General features: G+C 36.1%; 1 non-coding gene across 1 annotated transcript; it reads left to right on the forward strand.

Annotated features, from left to right (window-relative positions):
- Positions 1-19,798: 19,798 nt before the first annotated feature.
- LOC120578815 (small nucleolar RNA R71) lies at positions 19,799-19,906 on the forward strand. Its single transcript, XR_005644624.1, has one exon. It is a non-coding gene; the product is annotated as a small nucleolar RNA R71 (small nucleolar RNA).
- Positions 19,907-22,089: the final 2,183 nt, after the last annotated feature.

The following is a 22,089-nucleotide window of genomic DNA, read 5'->3' on the forward strand; positions in this document are numbered from 1 at the left end:
TAAAAATAATCCTCACCAAAATTTACTAATTTACCCTTGCTCACAAAATGACCAAAATACCCCTGAGTCCAAAATGAGTAAATTCCCCCTTCTAACACGAAAACCGATTAAAATGCACACAACGATAAATAATCACACACAAGCACATAGAAACATATATTAAAAAAACCAAAAATAAATCTAACAAAAATTGGGCTGTTACAACTCTCCCCCCTAAAAAGAATTTTCGCACTCAAAAATTACCTGAAGGAAACAACTCCGGATACGAAACCTTCATTCTAATCTCCGATTCCCAAGTGGCACTCTCACCAGTCGGTCCAATCCAAATCACTTTCACCAAAACAATCTCTTTGCCACGCAACCGCTTCACTTCACGATCCTCAATTCTAACTGGCCAAGTCTCAACGATCAAATTATCCCTTACTTCCAAATCATCCACTTGAATCACATGAGACGCATCATACACATACTTCCTCAACTGAGACACATGAAACACATCATGAAGATTCGACAAAGACGGTAGTAACGCAATCCAATACGCTACAACCCCAACCTTCTCAACAACATCAAACGGTCCAATAAAAAGAGGAGTCAACTTGCGACACTTCAAAGCAGGTCCCACAAATGTAACACCCCGTTTTCCCACCATGAAAAATAATACATAATAATCAGAGTATTCAACTTAAACAGGATGTCACACTTCTTTAAAAGATAAATAGAGTAAAAATTACTATATATTTAAACATCTTTTATCAATAATATCCAACAACGTCGCAGCGGAAAATAATTATTCATCATTCAACAAAATTGGCACTAAGGCCTCAACGTAGACAACGTCATTCAAATCCAACAAAATTGGTTCAGCAATAAATTCATAAAGATAATTACGTAACAAAGGAAATAAACATCAAAAGTCTCCATCCCGTTACGTATCAGAGCGACCCTAAGATGACGCGTGAGAGAGTCAACTCACATCAGCAGCTAATCCTAGTTATCTGCACGATACCCACGTAGAGGCAACATTCAAATAGAAGGGGTGAGATTTCACAGTCAATAATAATAAGCAATATAATTCTATAAAAGAATTTAACAACACATAACAACATCTATTCATCATTAGCAATACTAATAAACAATAATTTAGATAAGAGAATTTATCAACATAAAACAACAGCAAATCATTATCAACAATAGTTCACATAATTCCAACTACAATTCATCAATTATTTCGACAACTTGACAACACGACGACAACACCGACAAATCGACATCAACGACAATGTAACGACAACAGAGCATGAATGATTATACATTCAACAGCGCATCAAGCCCTCAACTTTAATGAATGATTATACATTCAACATAGCATCAAGCCATCAACGTGGTATGAATGATTATACATTCAACAGCGCATCAAGCCCTCAACCTTAATGAATGATTATACATTCAACAGAGCATCAAGCCCTCAACTTTAATGAATGATTATACATTCAACAGAGCATCAAGCCCTCAACTTTAAATGATTATGCATGGACTCAGCAACAAATGCAACAACAACCAATAACTTCAACGACATCGACAACAACTTACAACTTTAACGACATTGACGACAACAGCGGCAACGACAAGAACAACGACTTTGCATCATAATATCATATTTATCAATCAAAGATGTTTATATAATAATTCATCAATCATGAACACAATCATATAACATCATAACAGCAACAACAACAACTTCATAGTCTCACAATTCACCAATGGAAAATACATCAAATAGGCATCGTGTTAAACGACCACAATTCACCATACATCTTCGTAAAAACATATTAAATTATCCACAAAAGATTTTCATGTCAAACCAAGGCTCTTGGAAAGATAACACAATTATCAAGAACTTTTATGTTTATACAAAAGACTAATTCAAAACATAAACGTATGAAACAGACGCAAGAACGCGAAATATTGCAAAATGCCACTGACCAACTCGCCAGGCGAGCCCATCAAAGGACTACTCGCTATACAAAGTTATTAGACCCTTTATACAAAGTAAAGCAACAAAGGGATCTCATTAGACCCTTTATTCAAAGTTATTTCTTTTATAAAAACACCCCTAGATGATTAGGATGAAGTTCCTACACTTAGAAATAAGTTTGGAAACAATTTGGTTGAAGAAAAATGCATTTTAAAAGTTTCTGGTCAGGCAAAATCGTAGCCCGATTTTTCCCCATCGTATTACGATTTTTTTCGCACTTAAACACCCCAAAACCTGGTCAAAATCGTAGTCCGATCCCTAAAATCGCAGTCCGATTTCTGCCTTACAGACAACATCAGATTTTCCAATTTTCACGTTTTCGAGCGTAAAATCCAAAACGCCAAAAATCGGTTCCCAGAACGTCACATAATCACTTATTTTCAAAAACGTTTAGACACCGACTTTTCATGTGAAAATCTCAATTTTCATCAACCCAAACCCCATAACTGATTGGAACATTGCGATATGAATAACCTTTGATCTAAACACCAACTGTACAAAAAGTCAATGGATTTTCTATTCTATTAACAACCAATTACAACTTCAAAACGTAATTCCCAAATTCACAAACAACAACATGCAAAACTCAATTTCAGAATTATACAACCTAAGATTAGAGAAAGTTAATCCCACCCTTACTGCTGTTAAAATCCTAATTCATTCATCCTAATTATTAGCTTAATTCATCGGTTTACCTACTCTTTCAACAATAAATTTTAATTTCAAAACCTAATTTCTCAACAATCAAAATTAACATAACAACAACAACGATGTAAACCCTTTTTCAGAATTATACAACTCATTATTAGAGAAAGGTAGTCCCACCCTTACCTTAGATTAGATGATTGGTCTCTACGAGATTGCTCCTCTTCTCTTTCTCTGACTTCTCACTTTTCTCCCTTTTCTCCCAAAAGCAGCTTTCACGTATTCTAATTTTTCTAATTCTGACTCTCCCCTTTATATAAATCCTTAACCTACTTATTTTCCCTTATTTCTAAATCTGCCCCCAAGGCTGCATAATTCTATTTTAATTATATTCCTCCACTAAATAATAAAATAAAATCTACTAATACATGCCCCACATAACACAAAAATAACACATATCACAATAATTAAATAAATTATTCTAAAAGACTCTATACTCAATAAAATAAATAAATAAATAAAAGAAGGCGTTACAACTCAATAACAAGAGAAAATTGTTATACTCTGATTTTGGACCTAAAAATACTCGTTCAAATTTCTTTTCTACCACTGATAATTGTCAATTTACTGTTGTTTTACTTTGAATCTTCACTTTATTTTCATCTGCATATTTTACTGTCTATGTCTCAAGGTATTTTTAAATCATGGTTTTGCCTGTGTTTTTCTTGCATAGGATCATCCCAAAGTGTCTTTCTAACATTACAAGTCATTTGAAAACTCTCTGAATCATTGCATTGCTTTTCCTGCATGTTATTTCAAAAATCATACAAAAGGGGTATTTTGGTCATTTCCTGCAGTGGAACCCATTTTAGTCCCTGTGTTTGTCTCTGAGCCTTTTCGGCTTGTTTTACAAATCATCGTTGAGTCTTTGTTTAAAAACCATTTCAAAATTGTGTCTGGGTCAGTTTGAGTCAGCTTAGTCCCTAGGGGCATTTTAGTCTTTTCCCGTCCAAAATTCGACAGAGAGGTATTTTAAAATACCTCATTGTTGTATTGGTTCGTTTTAGTCCATTGTTGGTTTTATTTTATTTTTCACTTTACTTTTTTTTTTTTTCCAATTTACCAATTTTAATTCAATTTTATTTTTAATTGCATTCTGGTCCGTCAAGCAAGTTTCCAGAATTGCACTTTAGTCCAAAGCTTTTTAAATTTGCATTTTAGTCCATTATTATTAATTGCAGTTTAGTCCTCAATTTTACATTTTTTGCAGAAAGGTCCTTAGGTCACAACAAGTCCAAGGCCGAGCCATTTTTCATACATGTCCAGGTGTCACCATTTCATTGGATCTCAAGTACAAGTGGCAGCTTATAAATAGTGTACAGTGTCAGAAATCCACACAGAGACCCATTCAACTAGTGCCACATCACAAACACGTGAAAAACTTCTCTCTCTTGGCAGTTAGGATCAAAACAGAAAATCCACCAAGAACAATTCACAAACCCTAACTTTCAAAACCAAATTTCATCAATAAATTCACCGAAATCGCATCAGTTCTCAGAGATTCATGGATGAATCTTCATCACTGAACTGAAGTCCCTGCAATTCCAGGCGCGAATTCCTCACCGGAGGTGAGAAACTCAAGCACCGATCACAGGGAGAAGAAGAAGAAAAGGAAAAGAGTTTCAAACCGGCGAAGAAGATGAAGAAAGTGAACCGGTGAAGACACCGATTTATTTTCGGTTTCCAAGCAAAATCAACAAAACAGAGCCAAGAATCAAGTTTTTCCGAAGAATCTCGTGAAATCTCTGATTAAAAACTCAGGTAAAACTCAAACTTCATCTTTCTTTCTCAAGAACCGTAACAAAGACGAAACTATGTAGATCTGTAGGAGTTTGAACGGTTACATTCAAAAAGTTTAAAAAACCTAAAAATAATTTTCAAAACCGTATGAAAATTCTAGATCTACGTTGTTTCAAGCCTTGTTTGTGAAAATTAGTGTTAGATTCGTGTTTAGGGTTTAGAGGCGAGTAGAAAGACGTAAAAATTTTGAAGTTCTGGTGAGGTTAGAGGTTGCCGGAAACTGGAGATCTCACTGGAGAAGATGAAGATTCCGGCGGACCTATGAAGGTTCCGGCCAGATCTTCATCTTCCCCGGCCGTTCGTTCTTGAGTCCAGCGGAGGAAGTCAGAGAGAGATGAGAGAAGTGAGAAGTTAGAGAGAGAAAGGACAATAGCAAATGAAATAAACCGGTGCTCCCCTCCTTGTATAGGCCAGTGAACCGGACCGGTCCAAGACCGGTCCATTTCCCTTCAATCCTGGCCGTTTGATCTAGGGTTTGATCCCCTAGATCAATCCTGTGGTTCCTGTGCGTCCGGACCCCTTAGGTTTGGGCTTGGGCCTGTTCCCTTTGGTTTAGCTGCGTTTCTGCTGTTTTCTTGCTATTCACACCTTGTTTTCTTGCTGTTTGAACCACTGTTCGTTCTAATTTTCTCGTAAAAATTCCTTAAAAAAATCTATGTGTTTCTTGATACATTTTTTACTTTTTTTGTGATGTTTTACATGTTATAAAATTGATAAAAAATATATGTGTTGCTTTCTTGATTACTTTTTCTCTTTAGTTGAATTTCATGCAATTTCTCGTTTTTCCGTTCGTGATATCTTGATCTATGGTATGAATGTCCGATGTGCAATTTCATGATGAGAATGTCGCTGTTTGTGTGTGTGTTTCGTTGTTTTCGACATGATTTGTTAATTTATTGCCTTGCAACTATTGCATTTCTCTTTGTATTGTGGTTATCGTCGTTATTTTACCGTTTATCCTATATTCCTTTGTTTGCTCTCCTTGCCATATTTTCATGCCTTATTTTACTAACCATTTTTGTTCTATGTCTCATCCATTTTATAGCATTTCATCATTTCATTCCTATTCATTCTTATGTTAAGTGGACATGTAATAGTTCTAGGTAGTTTAATTTCCTTTTAATTTCTTGCAAGACCATAGCATGTAAACTAGGGCAAAGTGTAAAGGACAATGGACTCTCTATAATGATGTACACCGACACGCACATACGTTGTATGTTTACCGCTTAGATGTATATTTAGGAAACGCAATACTTAGAAAAAATATCATTTTCCCAGAAATAACTCCATAACTCAAACTTTTTTTTCTCTAATAAACCTTGGAGTCAACACTCCATTGTATTTTCCTTTATTTTCTTAATCAAAACTTCAATGAATCTTAATTTCTACTTAGACACTCTTTCCTTAATAATTGAACCAACCATTCACTATTGTCTCGTCTCATGCCTTTACGGCCTCCTTCTCTTCTTCAAAACCATTTGCAAAACTTAAAATCAATCAAACACACAAAAACAATTTTTTGAGAGAGAACTACATGGAATTTTGATCCCTTAAAAGGGTATGTAGGCAAGAGGTCAAAACCTCTCCAAGTCCAATAAAATAAAATCTCAAACATTTTCCTCCCTCCGTTCTTAAACTAAATAAATTTTCTTTTCCATAAATAAGCATAAAAACAAAGCGTAGTCATAAACTTAGGAAAACGGTTCCTATAGAATACTATAGTCGTTCCGGATGCTTAACACCTTCCCGTAACGAAAACTACCCCCGAACTTAGAGTTTCAAAGGGTTTTCTCAATTTTCCCCTTCCCAAGAAAAAATAGAGAATATCAAAGATTGAAAGGTTCAAGCCTAATTAATGACTTGACACCCCAAAATCCAGATAACAAAAATGAATTCAATTATTGCTTAAATATCATAAACTATATATAACAAAATAGAAACTTCAAACAATACACAAAAACCACATTAAAGTTAGTCAGTTGAACATCATCACATAATAAAAGATAACCATTAATTAGAAAAAAAAAAACAACGATAATATTCAATTGTCACACGACACAAACGACTCAACTACTTGGCCGGACAGACCGACCTGCTCTGATACCAATTGTAACACCACATTTTCCCAACATGCAAAATAATACATAATAATCGGAGTATTCAGCTTAAACAGGATATCACACTTCTTTAAAAGATAAATAGAGTAAAAATTAATATTTATTTAAACATCTTTTATCAATAATTTCCAACAATGTCACAGCGGAAAATAATTATTCATCATTAAACAAAATTGGCACTAAGGCCTCAACGTAGACAACGTCATTAAAATCTAACAAAAATTGGTTCAACAATAAATTCATAAAGATAAATACGTAACAAAGGAAATAAACATCAAAAGTCCCCATCCCATTACGTATCAGAGCGACCCTAAGACGACGTGTGAGAGAGTCAACTGACATCAGTAGCAAATCCTGGTTATCTGCACGCTACCCACGTAGAGGCAACATTCAAACAGAAGGGGTGCGATTTCACATTCAATAATAATAAGCAATATAATTCTATAATAGAATTTAACAACACATAACAACATCTATTCATCATTAGCAATACTAATAAACTATAATTTATATAAGAGAATTTATCAATATAAAACAACAGCAAATCATCATTAACAATAGTTCACATAATTCCAACTACAATTCATCAATTATTTCGAAAACTTGACAACACGACGACAACACCGACAACTCGACATCAACAACAATGCAACGACAACAACATCAACTTGAACAATGCAACGACAACAACATCAACTTAACAATGCAATATGCATGTGGTACCAATCAGGGCATCAAGCCCCTAACTTTAATGAATGATTATACATTCAACAGAGCATCAAGCCCTCAACTTTAATGAATGATTATACATTCAACAGAGCATCAAGCTATCAACGTGGTATGAATGATTATACATTCAACAGAGCATCAAGGCCTCAACTTTAATGAATGATTATTCATTCAATAGAGCATCATGGCCTCAACATTAATGAATGATTATACATTCAACAGAGCATCAAGCCCTCAAGTTTAAATGATTATGCATGGACTCAGCAACAAATGCAACAACAACCAATAACTTCAACGACATCGACAACAACTTACAACTTTAACGACATTGATGACAACAGCGGCAACGACAAGAACAACGACTTTGCATCATAATATCATATTCATCAATCAAAGATGTTTATATAATAATTCATCAATCATGAACACAATCATATAACATCATAACAGCAACAACAACAACTTCATAGTCTCACAATTCATCAATGGAAAATACATCAAATAGGCATCATGTTAAACGACCACAATTCACCATACATCTTCGTAAAAACAATTAAATTATCCACAAAAGATTTTCATGTCAAACCAAGGCTCTTGGAAAGATAACACAATTATCAAGAACTTTTATGTTTATACAAAAGACTAATTCAAAACATAAACGTATGAAACAGACGCAAGAACGCGAAACATTGCAAAATGCCACTGATCAACTCGCCAGGCGAGCCCATTAAAGGACTACTCGCTATACAAAGTTATTAGACCCTTTATACAAAGTAAAGCAACACAAGGATCTCATTAGACCCTTTATTCAAAGTTATTTCTTTTATAAAAACACCCCTAGATGATTAGGATGAAGTTCCTACACTTAGAAATAAGTTTGGAAACAATTTGGTTGAAGAAAAATGCATTTTAAAAGTTTCTGATCAGGCAAAATCGTAGCCCGATTTTTCCCCATCGTATTACGATTTTTTCGCACTTAAACACCCCAAAACCTGGTCAAAATCGTAGTCCGATGCCTAAAATCGCAGTCCAATTTCTGCCTTACAGACAACATCAGATTTTCCAATTTTCATGTTTTCGCGCGTAAAATCCAAAACGCCAAAAATCGGTTCCCAGAACGTCACATAATCACTTATTTTCAAAAACGTTTAGACACTGACTTTTCAAGCGAAAATCCCAATTTTCATCAACCCAAACCCCATAACTGATTGGAACATTGCGATATGAATAACCTATGATCTAAACACCAACTGTACAAAAAGTCAATGGATTTTCTATTCTATTAACAACCAATTACAACTTCAAAACCTAATTCCCAAATTCACAAACAACAACATGCAAAACTCAATTTCAGAATGATACAACCTAAGATTAGAGAAAGTTAATCCCACCCTTACTGCTGTTAAAATCCTAATTCATTCATCCTTGTTTTGTTGCTTTAAATTTTAATCTTCCTACGTTATCACCAATTATTACCTCAATTCAACAGTTTACCTACTCTTTCAACAATCGATTTTAATTTCAAAACCTAATTTCTCAACAATCAAAATTAACAAAACAACAACAACGATGTTAAACCCTTTTTCAGAATTATACAACCCATTTTTAGAGAAATTTAGTCCCACCCTTATCTTACATTAGATGATCGGTCTCTGCGAGATTGCTCCTCTTCTCTTTCTCCGACTTCTCACTTTTCTCCCTTTTTTCCCAAAAACAACTTTCACGTATTCTAATTTTTCTAATTCTGACTCTCCCCTTTAGATAAATCCTTAACCTGCTTATTTTCCCTTATTTCCAAATCTTCCCCCATGGCCGCATAATTCTATTTTAATTATATTCCTCAACTAAATAAAAAAATAAAAGCTACTAATAAATGCCCCACATAACTCAAAAATAATACATATCACAATAATTAAATAAATTATTCTAAAAGACTCTATACACAATAAAATAAATAAATAAATAAAATAGGGCATTACAACTCTACCCCTTTAAAAGAATTTCGTCCTCGAAATTCAGAGCACACGAGAAAATGAATTTAATTATTGCTTAAATATCATAAACTATATATAACAAAATAGAAACTTCAAACAATACACAAAAACCACATTAAAGTTAGTTAGTTAAATATGATCACATAATAAAACATAACCATTAATTTGAAAAAAAACACACAACGACAATATTCAACTATCACACGACACAAACGACTCAACTACTTGGCCGGACAGACCGACCTGCTCTTGTAACACCCCATTTTCCCAACATAAAAAAATTTCATAGACATTTATCAGAGTAAACAACATATAACGGGATATCACACTTCTTAAAAATCTCAAAAATAGATAAATAATAATTTATCCTTCAACATAAACTTCAACATAAAAGCAGCGGAATTAAATTTGAACGTCATAAATAGTCTTGGCACGCAGGCCTCATCAAAACACATCATAAATTCAGTTCAATAACATTAATCATAATTTCAAAGTCAATACGTAAAGGAATAGAAGTATGCAATCAGAGACCCCATCCCGTTACGTATTGATGAGTCATTTATTGCTTACTTTTATATTCTTTTAGTTTAGTTTTATTTAGATTTTATTTTATTTTATGTTAATATTATTTCCTTTTTAGGATAGTTTACTTTAAATTGCATTTTATTTTATTTCAGGAATGAATATTGGATGGATTGAGTCTTGGAGCAAAAGAAAGGGACTTGGAGCCGATTGGATGCAAAAATATGAAGATTGAGAGACAAAAATATGTCTCCCCCATGCCAGAAGCTTGGCACGGCCGTGCCACCCTCCAGTGTTACTTTTGCTGCTTTTGCTTAGATTTTAAGCTACTCTATTTTTAGCCCGAATGTAATAGCTTAGATTTTAAGTCGAACAAATGCTATTAATAGAGTAGCCATCCATCACAAATATTCATCTTTCCTTGGAATTCAATAAGTGACAATTGCTTTTCTAATTAAAGTTCTTTTCTTTTCCTTTATTTTCTTGTCATTTACCTTTATGCTTTCTCTCTTCTCCCCCATGTCTACGATGAACATGAGTGAGTAGACTTCTCCTTGTCTTGGGATTGTTGGATAAGTCTAAATGATATAATCCTAATCAAACCAAACTCTAAGCCTTAATCTTATGTAACCCTAATTTCTTATCTGAATTCACCGTCTTAACATGGATCAACCATTATCAAACTGTGGAAACGAAAGTGGAGGGTTTGATAATTGTTTATCCATTATTCCAAATATCAATTCATAAAACGAAAGTGGAGCTTTGATATTCGAACAAGTGAATTCAGACAAGGATTGCAAAGTCAGCGAAGTAGGCTTTGCAATCTTTGAGACATATAGTTTCGATCTTCAAGGGAACTAATAACAATCAAGTCAGCGAGATAGGCTTGGTTGTTAGAGGAACCAAAGTCTGATAGTAATCAAGTCAGCGAAATAGGCTTGGTTGCTAGAGGAACATAAGAGAAACTGTCTTGAGAAATTAGGTCTAAACATAACATTATAAGCTTATAGTTTTGGTTTGAGAAGGACTTGTAATTTAGATGAAACCAACGATCCCAAGGCTCTTTTTTATTATATTAATTTTCAACCGTTTGAAAACCCGCAACTTACAATTCTCTTCTCTTCTAATCATCTCTAAAGGTTAATTGAATTAAACTACTCCCTGTCGGAACGATACTCTTTAAATACTACTTCGGTAAGACCGTGCACTTGCGGTTTTATCTCATCAAGTTTTTGGCGCCGCTGCCGGGGAGTAAACTAATTTGATTAACTCTTTCTTTGTGATTAGAACTCTCTTCTCTTCCTCTTTTCTTCTACTTCTTTCTTTGTTTTACCACTAACTTCTTGGGTTCTCGATTTCTTATGCGAAGAAGTAAAAGTCTCGGAGAATTTATTCCTAAGATCGAAAGGTTTTTGCATAAGAAAAAGAGAGAAGCACAAAATAATACTGCTATGGCTGAACGCACTCTCAAAGAGTATGCTACTCCTTCAACGGAAGAGCCACAAGCTATTATCGTGTACCCAACGGTTGCGGGTAATAACTTCGAAATCAAGCCTGCACTACTCAATTTGGTGCAGCAAAATCAGTTTTCTGCAGGTGGAGCTCTAATGAACAAAAACTATACGGAGGCTTATGCTTTGATTGAAGACATGGCTCAGAATCACTACCAATGGACCAACGAGAGAGCCGTCACCACTCCTACTCCCTCTAAGAAAGAGGCAGGTATATACGAAGTCTCTAAATATAACCACCTTGCTGCTAAGGTTGAGGCATTAACCCAAAAATTTGAAAAGCTTAATGTGAATGCTGTCACACCTTCTTCTGCATCCCCTCCTTGTGAAATCTGTGGTGTATCCGGTCATATCGGTGTTGATTGTCAGTTAGGTAGTGCTGCCAATATTGAGCAACTGAATTACGCTCAATATAACCAAGGAATGAGGCCAGATCAAAATTTTTACAAAAATCCTCAAGGTTCCTATGGACAAGCAACACCACCTGGCTATACAAACAACCAGAGAGTGGCTCAGAAATCAAGTTTGGAGATTTTGTTGGAAAATTGCATAGCTAATCAAAATAAAAATCTTCAAGAACTGAAAAACCAAACAGGATTTCTGAACGACTCTCTCTCCAAACTCACTACTAAGGTTGATTCTATCGCCACACACACCAAAATGCTTGAGACCCAAATCTCCCAAGTGGTCCAACAAGTGGCCACCTCTTCTCAAACACCAGGAGTCTTTCCTGGTCAACCTGAAACAAACCCCAAAGCTCATGTCAACGCTATTTTTCTTGGGGGTAGTAAGCTAGAAGAGACCGTTACTAAAGCCAAAAGTGTCAAGAGGGAGAGTGTTAGGTGTCTAGGAAAGAAAGGCGTGATAAAAAGTGAGAAACCGCTTGATAAGAACAAAGCCCTTACACCATTAAGGCTTACTAAGCTCAACTTGGAGGCTCAATTCACTAAATTCTTAAACATACTTCAAAAGATTTGCATTAAGATTCCCTATGCTGAAGCTTTGTCTCGTATGCCTCTATACGCCAAGTTTTTAAAAGAAATTTTTTCAAAGAAAAAGGCTATAGATCATAATGAGACAATAGCTTTGAAAAGGGAAAATAGTGCAATCATCAAGAAGCCACCTACAAAGCTTAGAGATCCAGGAAGTTTTACCATCCCTTGTATGATGGGGAATGAAACCTTAAACCGAGCCTTATGCGATTTAGGAGCAAGTGTTAGTCTGTTGCCCTTACCCCTCTTTACAAGGCTGGGGTTGGGCAAGTTAAAGCCTACCGAAACAACATTGAAGTTAGCCGATCGTTCTGATATCCAACCTGTCGGATATGTCGAGGACATCCCCGTTAAAATAGAAGGGATAGACATCCCAACTGATTTCATGGTGCTTGACATAGATGAGGACAATGAGTGCCCTATAATCTTAGGACGACCCTTTCTCGCCACTGCGGGTGCTATAGTAGATGTTCAGAATGGTAGGATTGTTTTTCAAGTGAGTGATGAGTTGATAGGATTTGAGTTGGAGAATTATATGAAAGGTCCCGCCCTCTATTCTTGTAATGTGATTAAAGGTCATGATGTGAAAGAACGCTCATTAGCGCCATCTACACAATATGACCTCTTTGATCCCTTCTAAGGATACTTTCTTATAACGTCAAGCTAATGAATATAAAGAAGCGCTTCGTGGGAGGCAACCCACGCATTTAACTGCTTTTGTTTTGTTGTTTTTATTTTGTTTTTGAAGGCAACTGTCCAAGTATGATTCGAGAAAACGAAAATTTTTGAAGCTAATCCATCCAGAACCTTGGCACGGCCGTGCCAGACCTTGCTTCCCAAAAACTAACCCACAATCCAGAAAGTTGGCACGGCCCGTGCTAAGGTTGGTACGGCCGTGCCCGATCCCAGGTTTAGTTTTATCTAACTTTTCTTCTTCTTCATCCCCCATTCTCAATCACTCACATCCCTCATCCTCCCATTTTTCTCTAAAACCTCCATAACCACAAAACCTTACAAACTCCATATCTCCCTCAAAACCTCACCAATTCTCAAAATTTCTTCACCCCATCAACCACAATCCACATTTCAATCATAACCCTTCCATAAAACAAAAAAACAACTTTCCTCCATCCCAACCAAAAATCATCAAATTCGTAGCCCCCATTCAACCAACTAAGAAACCCACAAATTCTTCACCAATTCACCCAACCCAACTCCTAACACTTACTGAAACCCCAACCCTATAACCCAACCAACCTTTTCCACCCAAAACATTCCCCATAACCCAACCTTGACCCAAAACACAAAAGGTTAACCAAGGTTACGGATAATGGCATCGAGGAAAGGTGGAGCAAGCTCTTCTGGAGGACCACAAGCAAAGAAGAAAACGCAAGCCAAGAATCATGGCATAATCTTCAAGGACACCAAGCAAAGGGACAGGTATAAAATTCTTCTCTCTAAACCTTTGCATCCTTGTCGATATCCCGATCCTTATACTTTGAGTGTGCTAGGACTAAGGGATAATGTGTTTAGCTTACTAGGAAATTTAGGATGGGTTGATATGCTTAGACCTATGAAAGGTTTTGAAAATTTCACTTATGAATTCTTAAGTTCTATTGAATTTACGAAGGATAAAGTGAACTTTGATAACCCCGACCATAGAGTCTCCTTCCGACTTTTGAATGTGGATTACGAGATGTCTCTTGAAAATTTTTGTTTAGAAATGGACTTCGCAAATGCGGGGTTCATCCATGACTCTTGGAATCCACATCTAAAGTCGGAAAACTATGACCCCGCTCTCTTTTGGAAACGCATTACCGGGTTAAGGCATTATAATCCTCGCAACAATAAGGCTAGTAACATTCACAACCCAGTGCTTAGGTACCTCCAGAGAGTCATGGCTTGTACCATTTGGGGTAGAAAAGAGGTAGGAACAACTAGGACGGATGAACTTTTTATGCTTTGGGAAATGCTTAGTAACAATCCCGTTAATACTTGCTTCTACCTACTTGATTACCTTTCCTCCATAGGTGCTCGACCTGATAATAGAGCTGAGATAGTAGTCGGTGGTATCATTACCTTCATCGCTAGGAAGTTTGGAGTGGGTGAGGAAGATGGGATAAATCCAATTAAGGGCAACAATAGGCTTAATATTGAAACCCTTGTTGCTATGAATTTCATTAAGATTCACCCACCCATGACTTATGCACTTCAACTTCGTATACCTCTTTTGTTTATACTTCCTAACCCATCTCGGACTAACCCCGAGGTGGAGGAAAATTTGTTGTATGTTGGTGATGGATTACAGGTACATGAAGAGCATAATCAAGGTGACGAAGAAGGTGCACACATGCACCATGAAGAGGAGCCCTATGACCATAACGCCGACAATGAAAGATGGGCATGGATGCAAACCGAGGTACAGAGGATAAGCACCGAGCAACAAAGGCAAGGTGTTGAATTATCCGGGCTAAGAAATGATGTCCTAAGGGGCAACCGCATATCCGAAGAAAATAACCAAATGCTTCGGAACATGATGCAACACTTCAACCTCCAAGGTCCTCCCTATGGACCTCAATAAAAATGTGAGCTTTCCTCTTCCTACTTTTCACCTTATCTCTTCAACCTCTATCTCGTTCTCCTCTTTCTTCTTTTTCTTCTATCTTGAATCATTGAGGACAATGCTTCTCCTAAGTGTGGGGGGAGCCTAATAAAGTGTCTTTAGTCGTAGTGTTTCCAAACTCCCTTGAACTTTATTCTTTTGTTGTGTTTTATTGTAAAAGGCATGAATAAGCAGCTTGTTTTTATTGATTTATTATGACATAATTTTTTGTTGTCTCTTCAATGGTCGTTTCTTGTACATGAAAGTGATTTCTTTTGTTATAAGTATTCTTGCTATACCCACATCAAGTTTTATTGTGAAATAAATTCTCCAATGAGAAAAGCACCTAGTTGCAATCCTTGAGTAAGTGTATGAGTAGGTATTTTAAGGAACACGTTCTAGCTTTAATGGTAACCTGGACCCTTAAAAATCTTCAGAGTAAAAGTAGTATAAGTTTATGTGGGAATAATTCTAATGTGATGAAATGTGTAATCCGAAATGGGGCGGAAGGATATCACCACACGTGGAGGAAAGGATACCCTCTCACTAACTTCCTAAATGTGGTGATGACTTCTCAAATAAATTGTGCTTGAATTAAACCCTCTAAAAAGAGGAACTTCCTAAGTGAAGTAAACAAGTTGTAGCACTACTTAGGGTGATCATAGAAACTTGGAGGAAAGGATACCCCATCACGGACTTCCAATGTGAAATGATAGCCCCTAGGCATCTACAAGCCCCCAAATGTATAAATTCATCAAGTCTATCTTAACTCTCCCACTTCTCTTATATGAAATGAAGAAAAGATTTTTCTCGATCATTTTAGTGTTACGGTTAGAACCTGTTCCTCATAATATCTATCTTATACAGGAGCAAGAAAAGGGTTGGACTACACACACATACACTCACTTAAGATTTGTTGTTGGGTTGAATAAGTTTACAAAGAGTACTTGAAGTTGTGATTAGTGTACGTTAAAATGAAACCTCGAGGGAGACATAAGCTTTTATTTAAAGTGTCATATATTAATTCTTTTGTTGCTGCCATGTCTATGCCTTTTGCTTGAGAACAAGCAAAGATTCAAGTGTGGGGGAGTTTGATGAGTCATTTATTGCTTACTTTTATATTCTTTTAGTTTAGTTTTATTTAGATTTTATTTTATTTTATGTTAATATTATTTCCTTTTCAGGATAGTTTACTTTAAATTGCATTTTATTTTATTTCAGGAATGAATATTGGATGGATTGAGTCTTGGAGCAAAAGAAAGGGACTTGGAGCCGATTGGATGCAAAAATATGAAGATTGAGAGACAAAAATATGTCTCCCCCATGCCAGAAGCTTGGCACGGCCGTGCCACCCTCCAGTGTCACTTTTGCTGCTTTTGCTTAGATTTTAAGCTACTCTATTTTTAGCCCGAATGTAATAGCTTAGATTTTAAGTCGAACAAATGCTATAAATAGAGTAGCCATCCATCACAAATATTCATCTTTACTTGGAATTCAATAAGTGACAATTGCTTTTCTAATTAAAGTTCTTTTCTTTTCCTTTATTTTCTTGTCATTTACCTTTATGCTTTCTCTCTTCTCCCCCATGTCTACGATGAACATGAGTGAGTAGACTTCTCCTTGTCTTGGGATTGTTGGATAAGTCTAAATGATATAATCCTAATCAAACCAAACTCTAAGCCTTAATATTATGTAACCCTAATTTCTTATCTGAATTCACCGTCTTAACATGGATCAACCATTATCAAACTGTGGAAACGAAAGTGGAGGGTTTGATAATTGTTTATCAATTATTCCAAATATCAATTCATAAAACGAAAGTGGAGCTTTGATATTCGAACAAGTGAATTCAGACAAGGATTGCAAAGTCAGCGAAGTAGGCTTTGCAATCTTTGAGACATATAGTTTCGATCTTCAAGGGAACTAATAATAATCAAGTCAGCGAAATAGGCTTGGTTGTTAGAGGAACCAAAGTTTGATAGTAATCAAGTCAGCGAAATAGGCTTGGTTGCTAGAGGAACATAAGAGAAACTGTCTTGAGAAATTAGGTCTAAACATAACATTATAAGCTTATAGTTTTGGTTTGAGAAGGACTTGTTATTTAGATGAAACCAACGATCCCAAGGCTCTTTTTTATTATATTAATTTTCAACCGTTTGAAAACCCCCAACTTACAATTCTCTTCTCTTCTAATCATCTCTAAAGGTTAATTGAATTAAACCACTCCCTGTCGGAACGATACTCTTTAAATACTACTTCGGTAAGACCGTGCACTTGCGGTTTTATCTCATCACGTATCAGAGCAACCTAAGACTCAATGAGGCAAGGCCACTCACGACAGCACAAACAACAACCTACTCTGGATCACCTGCAAGTTACTCATTCGAAGAGCAACATTTCCAAGCAGAAGGGGTGAGATTTCAGAAAACAATTATATTAAGCATATAGTTCAACAATTATATTTAACAACATAAAACATCTTATTATACAACATTGATAAAAATATATCATAATTCACTTCATTCATAATAATCACAACTTAATCATTTTATCATCATCGACTCAACAAATGCAACTATGCAACTTAGACCTCTTATATGCATGTGGTACCAATACAGGGCATCAAGCCCCCATCGCTAATTTGAGCTAATGCTCCAACGTGGTGAGTACAAAGCTCCAGGGCATCAAGCCCCCAACAATGAATGCTAATGCATGGACTCGACCTCTTAAACATCTTAATTCGACAACCTCTTATATTAATCCAATAATTTGGAACATCTTCATCTTCAACAACTTAGACCGACTCATGCAGCTTAGTTAAATAACAACAGCAACATAGGCAGTATACAAAAACAACATGACATAATAATATCAATTTCAATTCATCAACATCTTAATCAGCTTCACAGATTATAATTAACGTCATCATTAAGTCTTAATTCTACCCAAAGGTTCAACTCTCGACAACTCGTGCAACAAAGGTCGCAAAATCTAACAAGTCACTCTGTTTCTGGGTCACTCGCCGTGGCAAGTTCAGGTCAGAATCCCACAAGTTTCAGGGAAGGTTAGGGTTTGGTAAGGTTGGTTTAGTGATGGGTTGGGGTTTAAGCGAGGTTGATGAGTTTAATGATGGAGATTGGTGAAGATTTTTTTTTTGGTTTTTGGGTTAGGGTTAAATGGTGTAGAATTTGGTGTTTAAATGGATGAATGTTGGTTTTGATTGGTGGTAAATGTTTGGAATGATGAATGGAGATAGATATGGAGGTTTAAATGTTGATGTTATGGAGGTTTAGAGAGGGAAGTTGAAGGATGAGGGAAGTTGGTGTTTGAGAATGAAGGAAAAAGGAGAAAAGTGAAAAAAAAAATGGTAAAAGAGGGTCTGGGACCATGGCACGGGCCGTGCCAACTCTCTGGAAGTTGGTGAAGTATGGCTAGGTTATAGGCACGGCCGTGCCATCACAGGCACTGGCCGTGCCAAGCTTCTGGACATGCAAGGCTCAATTTTCTTCATTTTTCGCATCATATTTGGACAAATACCTACAAAACAAATTAAAACAACACAAAACAAACAAAAATAAAAGCAATTAAACCTGTAGGTTGCCTCCCACGAAGCGCTCGTTTAAAGTCATTAGCTTGACAATCAAGAGGTTTCTCTACCCTATACCCAATCTTTCCCAAAGGGATAACGACGTCAACCTGGCATTCTCTCCCAAATCACACATGGCTTTCTCAATGCTTTCGGATCCTATGACACAAGGTATGGGAAAACTTTCTGGATTCTTAAGTTTAGATGGCAATTTGTTTGGAAGTATTTCAATCAAAATTCTAAATTGGTCATCTAACTTGGATTTGACAAAACCTTGTGTTAATGGATTTTTAGGCTCATGAGGTGGTGAAACAAATGGCTTTTCAGTCTCTCCTATAGTTTTCTCACTTTGAGGCTCATCACTTCCTATCTCTCCCTCATTGTTCTTAATTTTCACAACGGGGTCCTTTAATTGGTTACCATCCCTAAGAGTAATAGAACTTATATGGCCTTTGGGGTTGGTTTAAGTTTGACCTAGAAAGATCTCGGTGGTTTGAGAGGAAGCAGTCACGTGTTGGGCCACTTGAGAGATTTGGGTTTCAAGTATCTTATTGTGAGTTGCTTTGGAGTCTGCCTTGGATGTGATTTTGGCAAGAGAGTCATTCAAAAATCCTGTTTGGTTTTTAAGCTCTTGGAGCTGCTTGGATTGATTTATAAAATAATTTTCCATTAAAAGTTCCAAGTTGGATTTTTGAGGGACTCTTTGGTTGTTTGCATAACTGGGTGGTGTTGTTTGTTGTCCAAAAAGATTTTGAGGGGTTTGATAAAAAAATTGGTTGTTTCTAAACCCTCGATTATATTGAGCATAGTTTACTTGCTCAGGACCTCTAACAACACTACCTAGTTGGCAATCAATGTCATTATGGCCAAATACACCACAAACTTCACAAGGAGGTGATACAGGAGCAGGTGTGACAGCACTAGTATTCATTGTATCAAATTTTTGTGTTAGTGCGTCAACCTTAGCAGTTAGATGATCAAGGGAGGAAATTTTGTACATACCTGCCTCTTTTTTAGAGGGTGAAGAAGCAGTGATGAATCCCTCACTTGTCCACTGATAGTGGTTTTGTGCCATGCCCTCGATCAAATCATATGCTGCTGTGTAAGTTTTATTCATCAAAGCTCCACCTGTAGCTGCATCAACATAAATTTTTGTGGTATACGAAAGACCATTATAAAAGGTGTGGATAATAAGCCACTTCTCTAAACCATGATGGGGGCAAAGCCTAAGCATTTCTTTGAAACGCTCCCACGCATCGTAAAGAGATTCACCATCTTTTTGAATGTATTGAAAAAGCCTCGCCCTTAATTGAGCGGTTTGAGAAAGGGGAAAGAATTGGGCAAGGAAAGCTCGCCTCATTTGGTCCCATGAAGTGATAGAACCAATTGTCAATGAATGAAACCAAGCACTAGCTCTATCCCTTAAGGAAAAAGGAAAGAGGTGCAGTCTTACGGCCTCTTGGTTTGCCTTCAAAGTTCCACTGAGTCTTAGAAAAGTTGAAATATGAAAATTCGGATCCTCAGTGGGTGATCCGAAAAATTGATTCTGCTGCACTAAGGAAATAAGTGCAGGTTTTATTTCAAAATTATTACCCTCAACCGTTGGGTACACAATAGCATCGTATGGCTCATTCTTTGAGAGCACGTTCCTCAACCATATCGTTATTATTATGTATTTGTCATCTTCTTTTATGTAAGAATCTTTCGATCTCGGGAACGAATTCACCAAGACTTTTGTTTCTTCGCATAAAAGAATGAGAACCCAAGAAGTTAACGGTAAAAACTAAGAAATAAAAAAAGAAGAAAGAATAAAAATAAAGAGAAAGATTTTTTTTTTTTTCAGCCTAATCGTTAAAAAAAATTAATCAAATTGCAATAACTCCCCGGCAGCGGCGCCAAAAACTTGATGAGATAAAACCGCAAGTGCACAGTCTTACCGAAGTAGTAAAATAAGAGTATCGTTCCGACAGGGAGTTATGAATTCAATTAACTTTTAATGATGATTAGATGAAAGATTTTTAGATAAAAGTTTGGATTTTTAATTACAAGAAAATAAAAGAAAAGATAAAAGCCTTGGGATTATTGGTTCATCTATGTGACAAGTTCTTCACAAACCAAACTATTAAACTTATAACCTTATGTTAGACCTAACTTCTAAAGACAGTTTCTCTTTTGTTCCTCTAGCAACCAAGCCTATTTCGCTGACTTGATTACTATTAGATTTTGGTCCTAAGTTGCAACCAAGCCTATTTCGCTGACTTGATCATAATTTAGAATCCTTGAAGTTCGAAACTATATGTCTCAAAGATTGTAAAGACTATTTCGCTGCCTTTACAATCTTAGTCTAAATTCACTTGTTCGAATATCAAAACTCCACTTTCGTTTTATGAATTGATATTTGAGATGATGGACGAACAATTATCAAACCCTCCACTTTCGTTTCCACAATTTGATAATGGTTAATCCATGTTAAAGCGGTGAATTTAGATTAGAGATTAGGGTTACATAAGATTAAGGTTTAAAGCTTGGTTTGATTAGGATTATGTCATTAGACTTATCCAACAATCCCAAGACAAGAGAAGTCTACTCACTAATGTTCATCGTAGACAAGGAGAAGAAGAGAGAAAGCATAAAAGTAAATAACAAGAAAGTAAATGAACTTTTATTAGAAAGACAATTGTCACATATTGTATTCCAAGAAAAGATGAATATTTGTGATGGATGGCTACTCTATTTATAGCATTCTTTCAACTTAAAATCTAAGCAATTACATTTGGGCTAAAAATAGAGTAGCTTAAAATCTAAGCAAAAGCAGCAAAACCAACTCTGGAGGGTGGCACGGCCGTGCCAATGCTAGCACGGGCCGTGCCAAGCTTCTGACTTTAGGGGAGACATATTTTGTCTTCCAATCTTTGTATTTTTGTACCGAATCAGCTCTAAGTCCCTTTCTTTTGCTCCAAGACTCAATCCATCCAATATTCATTCCTGAAATATAATAAAATGCAATTTTTAGTAAACTATCTTAAAAAGGAAATAATATTAATATAAAATAAACTAAAATCTAATTATAACTAAACTAAATAATATCTAGAAATAGGTAATAAATGACTCATCAGTAATCCTACTCGATATGCCACCGTTCCAACTCTTTTCGATATCTGATACGGATTAATAAATCTCGGAGTCAACTTCTTTGACTTCAAAGCTCGTCCAACACTAGTCAAAGGAGTGACTCTCAAAAACACGTGGTCTCCTTCTTGAAACTCAAGATCTTTTCTACGCCTATCATGATAACTCTTTTGTCGACTCTGCGACGCTTTCATCTTCTCTTGAATCATCTTAACCTTCTTGGTAGTTTGCTGAACAATCTCTGGTCCTAAGACCACTTTTTCACCTGATTCAAACCAACACAACAGAGTTTTGCATCTCCGACCGTACAAAGCCTCATAAGGTGCCATTCCAATACTAGAATGATAACTATTATTATACGTGAACT

Source organism: Medicago truncatula, chromosome 2 (assembly GCF_003473485.1).
Source record: "Medicago truncatula cultivar Jemalong A17 chromosome 2, MtrunA17r5.0-ANR, whole genome shotgun sequence".
Classification (NCBI taxonomy): Eukaryota; Viridiplantae; Streptophyta; class Magnoliopsida; order Fabales; family Fabaceae; genus Medicago; species Medicago truncatula.